Source organism: Nycticebus coucang, chromosome 19, assembly GCF_027406575.1.
Source record: "Nycticebus coucang isolate mNycCou1 chromosome 19, mNycCou1.pri, whole genome shotgun sequence".
NCBI lineage: Eukaryota > Metazoa > Chordata > Mammalia > Primates > Lorisidae > Nycticebus > Nycticebus coucang.
The window spans coordinates 49,929,066-49,936,269 of NC_069798.1; positions in this window are offsets into that span (position 1 = coordinate 49,929,066).

Below are 7,204 nucleotides of genomic sequence, written 5' to 3' on the forward strand. Positions count from 1 at the left end.
TTTATGGTACAAATGTATATATTTATTATATATACATACCATTTTATTCATTAAACTTATTTATCATGCAATATTCAAAAATTTACTTACCTTATGTAGTTACACCTACTAATTTTTATGGGAATTTTTAAAAATTATTTTTGACTTTTTCCTGATCTCAAAGTAATGCAGTAGGCAGAATTTTGGCTCCTGTGACCTTCACCTTAGGTCTTACGCCTGTGATTAAGTTACATGGTGAAAGGAATTTTGCAGATGTAATTAAGGTTACTAACAGTTGACCTAAAAATAGGGATATTATCCTGGATTATCCAGTTGGGCACAGTCTAAGCACATGAGCCCTTAAAAGTGAATACATGGCAAAGAGGAAGCCAAAGAGATTGGATGCACAGAAAGGGCTTGACTCACTGTTGCAAATGGTAACACAGAAAATATGAGAAAGAACTGGATTCTGACACCATCTTAGATAAGCTTTCAAACAAGTCCTTCCCGAGGTCTTCAATAGCAAACACAATTCTGTCAATACCTTGACTTTGGCATTGTAAAACCATGAGCAAAAAGAAGAACCCAGTCACACTGCATATATGTCTCTTTTCAATGTTTGGTGAAATTAATAACTATTATCTACTATTTTAACTTTTTTTAGAATTACAGACAAAAATATATAATTGTTTTTATATCTCCTTGCAGACACAATGATCCAATTTTAAAATCTAAAACACATCCACACAAAAAAAAGAAAGAAAGAAAGAAAAAAAGAAAAAAGTCCACAACAGGTATTCAGAATATTTCAGGACATTACAAACTATAATTAAGTTCTCTAAATTTGATATATACTTTATCTAGTTAATAGCCTTAATTATTAGGCAGAAGAACTTCTAATTATTTTGTTCCACTTTAAGGTTTTTTACTTCAGAAATGAAAAGCTATCTCTTTCCACTCTACTGTAATTTTTCTTGAAAAGGCAAAATTCTTTCCTAATTTCCGACTTTCTCTCGCTTAATGCTTAATAAATTAAAGAGGAAACATTAACATTCTAATGATATCACACAATTTAATCATCATAATTATAAAATATACTTCCACATTTAACTATTCTCATCTAACATAGAAGTTTACCTATTTTAAGAATTAATTCTAAGGAAAATGTAATAGGGTTGGCCTCACGTTGACTAGCAGTTGCCACAACAATGAATAATTTCCCTTCCTTGTTAATTCATGTGATCATTAAAAGGGTGAACTTCCTTTTATTCATGAAGAACTTGCCTCTGAGGAACTGAAATTTCAGTGAAGATGTAAATGTTATTGAATTTTAGATCAGCTGCCTGAGGAAAAAGTAAGTTTAGTTAACTGTGTTTTAACCAATAGGAAACCGGTTGAGGAAATATGGGGACAGAGTTTCTACTATCAGAACATTTCAAACAAAAAGCCTGACCTCACCTTGGGTTGTCAGGTAATTTAGAGAAAATGGGGCCCAATCCTAAACTATCTCTTTCAGATGGTTCCACAGGCTAAATTCCCTTGACAATTGCCAGTTCACTTCCTGAGTGCTTCACCCTGAAATCAGTTCCTTTTCTGGGATCTTAGGAACTTTCCAGCAGAACCATTCATTCAGCAGGTTGCCTTCCAGTGCTAGTTACATTTCAAGTGGTGATGGCTCTTCACTTTGACTTGACTGTAAATAAGGGTAAAGGGAAAACGGGATATAACGACATTTTGTTTGTTTGTTTTTTTTTTTTTTTGAGTGGCTATATGTTGCAGGCACTGCTATTATGTGGGAAAATGGATTTTCTGATTGCGGTCTAATCATAGAAAGTGAGAAGCACTGAGTCTTGATCAAAGATGCCTACTTTCTCCCTGGGGAAAGACGAGGACTGGGTGACTCTGAGTTCAGCCAAAACACCTGGAAATTTAAGTATTTGCAAAGTGCGTAAACTACTAATGCAATTTTTTCCTTCACGATCAGAGAAACACTAATAGCCTACATTTAATGAGCACTTCCTGTGGGCAGGCACTGTCCAGCAGTACTTTATGTGATTTGTCTTACCACATTCCCACAATAACCATATAAGCAAGGACTATTGTTTCTATTTTTCAGTTGAGGAAACAGAAATACAGCAAGGTTAGATAACTTTTCCAAGGACAATACCTGGCTGGTAAACCTGATAAATCTGGATCTAGAGCCCTTTGTTTCTAACCCACCACAGAAAGGGAAATGTCCTTCCCTTAGGAGGAGAAGCTGCCTTGGTGTTTGGCCCTTTAGGAGTCTTGGCCCTGGATGGCATATTCTTTTTGGGTAAAGAAGCAGCACCATTCTTGACCTTGCTGGCCATGAGTTTGAACTATTCCTCTCGGCTTCTCAGATCTAATAAGACTGACTTGTTTGCGGCATGTCACCATCCCCTATAGGCCATCCCCTTCCCCTCTAAGTTACTGGAGTATCATCATCCTCAGGAACATGAGACTGAGAGAAGCTGACAATCTGACATAAGCTATTGCTTTGTGCACTTCACATCACAAAATATTCTGTTATCCTTATCTAATTAAATTAAGGTGTAATTTATCTAGTGTGTGTGCTTTCTTCTTGCCAACACTTACCTCACCAGGAAGGCAGAAAATACCTAATACTATGTGGTTGTCAGCCTCAGAGATGACCCAAATTGTAGATTCCTGCTGGTATTCACAATTTGGGGTAATTCCCTACTCTGAATATGGGCTAGACTTTGGGACTCAAAGACTGGAATATGGCAAAAGTGATAGGATAGCACTTCTGAGATTAGGTTATACAAAGATCATATCATCTGTTTTAGGTTTTCTCTCTCTCAAATTGTGTTGCTGAGGGGGGAAGCAAGATGCCATGCCAGGTTATATGGAATGAAATTTTGCTAAGAGCTACATAAGTAAGCTTGGGAGCAGATCCTCCCAGTTGAGGATTGAAATGACTTTAGTCATGGCCAACACCTGAACTCCATGAGAAGCTAGAACCACTAATCTCAGCCATTTCTGAAATCCTGATCCACACAAATTATAAAATAGTGAATTTTATTATTTTCAGCTCTTAAGTTTTGGAATGACTTTGATATACAAAGTAAAGAGCTAAGCAGACACGTCCCAGGGTCATAGTGCTAGTGAGACAAAATCAGAAAATAGAACTTGCCCCCAAACAAGGACACCAAAAAATAGTTCCAGGTTTTCAGCTGAACCACTGAAGGATGAGCCACATCCATCACAGTTCAGATAAAGTAGGGAATTACCCCAAAATATGGCAAAGCCTAAAATAAACACATTTTAACAGAATCATAATAATACATTAACTGTATTCTAACTACCTTACAGGAGGCGGGGGTTGGGGGACAACAAAAAGCCTAAATATGCTCTTGAGGAAATAATGTAAAATAATATCACTTAAATCCTCTACACATTTTTATACCCACTTTGAGAATTTGGTCAAAATATTACCTGGTAGACCAGGAATAAAATACTAAATGAGCAAATTATGAGGGGGGGGACTCACAGTGACTCAAGAGTTATCATTAAAATAACCACAATCTATATATTTAAGAAAGTAAGTCAAAGAATAGAAATTTTACCAGGAAATTGGAATATATTTAAAATATCAAATGAAAACCCTAGAACTAAAAAATAAAATAGGAGAAATTAAGAATGTGTTTGATGGATTTAACTGCAGACTAGACAGAGAACAAAAGGCTAAAAAATAGGTCAGAGTGAAGCACAGAGATTAAACAGATGAAATATAGAAAACAAAGTAAGAAAAATGGGACTTAATAAGAAAGTCAAACATAAATAGAATTACTGGAGTTGCAAAAAGAGTAAAGGAAAAATAGAGAATAAGAAATAGTTTAAGAGACCCTGGTAATGGTGAAGCAGGCCTTGAAACACTGAGACCAGAAACAGATAAGGATGTCATCCATCACCAAATCCATTCAACTTACCTCAGAAGACCTTGTCACTGCAATAAGAAAAAAATAATGATGATGAAGGAGAAGAAGAGGAGGAGGGAAAAGATGGGAAAAAGGGAGAAAAAGGAAAAAACAAATAAAATGTGAAGATTTAGAAGAAAAAAATAAAGTTCTCATAATTTACAATGATATTATTTTGTATTAGAATATTTAAATATTCCATAGGTAAATACTAGAATTAATACATGACTTTAGCAGCATCTCTGAATAGAAGATAATTTAATAAATTATATTTGTATAACAATAATAATTCATAATAACAAGCACATTTGTTGTGACATTTAAAGATAATGCTATATACAAAAGTAATTTTCAGACCATACTAAGCAAGAGTGAGACCCTACCTAAAAAGAGAAAAAAGATTAGCTTAGCATTGTGGTGGCCACCTGTAGTCCCAGCTACTCAAGAGGCTGAGCCAAGAGGATGGTTTGAGCCCAGGAGTTCGAGGTTGCTGTGAGCCATGATCCCATGCGCTCTACCTAATGTGGCAGTGTGAGACTCTATCTCAAATAAACAAACAAACAAACAAAATCACTTTTCAAAAAACCTCTTACATTTCTAGGAATATTTAACCAAAAATGTTCCATACAAATACTGAAAAACTACAAATGAAACAAAATGAAAGACCCAAGTAAATGAAAGGATATACCACATTCATGCATTATAAGATTTGATGCTGTGAAAATATCAACTTTTTCAAATTTATCTAAAGATAGATTGAAATCCAAATCAATATAGTAACTGTGTGTGTGTGGCGGGGGGAGGGGGGATGTAATTGACAAGCTGACTCTGAAATGTATAAAAACACCGAGGCCCAAGAAGATCAAACGCAATTTTAAGGAAGAAAAATGTTGCTCATTATAAAGCTACAGAAATTAAAAAAGTCTCTATCGTTATAAGTATAGATAAATAGACCAATAAAACAAGAGAATAGGCTAGAGAGATAAGAAACAGACCTATCATACAAGGTCACCTAATTTGTGACAAAGATGCACAAAAATAGAGCCATAAATGTATGGAACAGAACAGAGAATTCAGAGATAAAACCAGCCTCATATTCTATCTAATATTTGACAGAGAGAAAAAAAAAAAAAAAACATACACTGAGGAAAAGAATTACTATCCAATAAATGGTTCTGGGAGAACTGGTTAGCCACTTGTAAAAGACTGAAACTGGATCCACACCTCTTACCACTTACAAAAATTTACTCACAATGTATAAAAGATTTACATCTAAGACATGAAACTATAAAAATCCTAGAAGAAAGTATTGGAAAAACTCTTAATCGTATAGGCCTGGAAAAAGAATTTATGAAGAAAACCCCACAGTAAGTCACAGCAACAACAAAAATAAATAAATGCACCTGATCAAATTAACAAGCTTGTGCACAGCAAAGGAGACAACGTACAGAATGAGAGAAGATAATTGCCTGGTACAAATCTGACAAAGAGCCAATAACCAGAATCTACAAATAACTCAAGCAATTCAATAAGAAAAAAAATCAATCAATCCCATTAAAAACTGGGCAAGAAACAACAGACAATAGCTTTATAACAGCTAAAAAAAAATAATAATAATAACCTACATAAAACATAAAAAAAAACTGGCTTGGCACCTGTAGCTCTATGGTTAGGGTGCCGGTCACATACACCGAGGCAGATGGGTTCGAACCTGACCCAGGCTTGCTACACAATGACAGCGGAAACAAAAATATAGCCACCTGTTGTGGCAGGCACCTACTTGGGAGGCTGAGGCAAGAGAATCCCTTAAGTCCAAGAGTTTGAGGTTACTGTGACCTGTGACATCACAGCACTCTACCTAGGGTGATACAGGGAGGCTCTGTCTCAAAAAATAAAGAAAGAAAAATAAGAAAACCATTAACCACAATGAGAAATAATAGAACATTAGGTTTTGTAAACTTAAGATATTCTTCTCATTAAAAGACCCATGGGGAGAGTGAAAAGCAGCCCACAGAGTGGAAAATAATACTTGAATGTAAGTATCTTAAAAATAACTAATATCTCCTATAAGTATTTGAAGGCCTAACAGATCAATACTATACATTCAAACAATCTCCTTAAAACTGCATCAAAGACTTGAATAGGCACTTCACAAAAAAGAATATCCATCTAGTCAATTAGAATATTACAGGGTAAAATGGTCTCAACATCATTGGTCACCAGGAAGATGCTGATTAAACCATCATGAGATTCCATTTTGCACCCACCAGGAAAGCTAAAAATAGAAATATAAAAGAAGAACTAATAATGTCAAATGGTGACTCAGTTGTGAAACACCTTTGAGGAACATGTATATTTTTTGGTGGGAAATAGGCAACGTCTGCTAAATGCTTAGACACCGTAATTCCTCTCCTAGGTATATAATCATCAGAAATGAATATATGTGTGCACCAAGAATGCCCATAGCACCATAATTTGTGATAGTTGAAACTGGAAACAACCCAGATGTCCATCAACAGAAGATGAGAGAATTGCAGCAGAATTATTCAATAGGAAACCAAATAGCAGTGAAAAAATAAACTATTGCTCCATGCAACAATGTGGATGAATCTCGGAAATGGCAAAAGAAGGTAGGATACGTAAAATATGATGAAGATATGATCCCATGTGCATAATATTGAAAGCCGGGCTAAACTATCTAGGGCAATAAATGTTATGATGGTGGTCACTTCCGAGGGATACTGAATGGCACCCAACATAAGGAGGCTTCTGAGGAGCTTGTGATGCTCCATGTTTTGATCTGGAGGTTGGATTCACAAACAGATTCTCTTTGTAAAAAATTATCAAGTGGCACCTGTAACATTTGTTCATTTTACTGTATGTATCTTACATTCATTAACAATATTTGTTCAACAACACCTCCAGCCTCTGCTCTTCCTTTTTGTCTGGGCCATGTTGCCTCTGAGATCCCTGACATGAAAAACCACGAAATTCCTATCAAACTGCCTCTCCATGTGCTAATATCTGCCTTATCAAACCTTCCTGGAGAGTACCCTTGGTTTCCTATAATTAATTATCTTTCAGTGTTTCTATACATTCCTATATTTGACACCTGATCCTGCCTCTAATGTTCATGTTACAAACACAAGCCTTGGACAAAGCAGGGAAGCTATTAAACAAGTGCTGATCTCAGATGAAATGAAAAAGCAGCCATTTCCCTCCAATCCTCCACTAGAATAACAGCCACAGCCTCCAAGGCAAAAGTT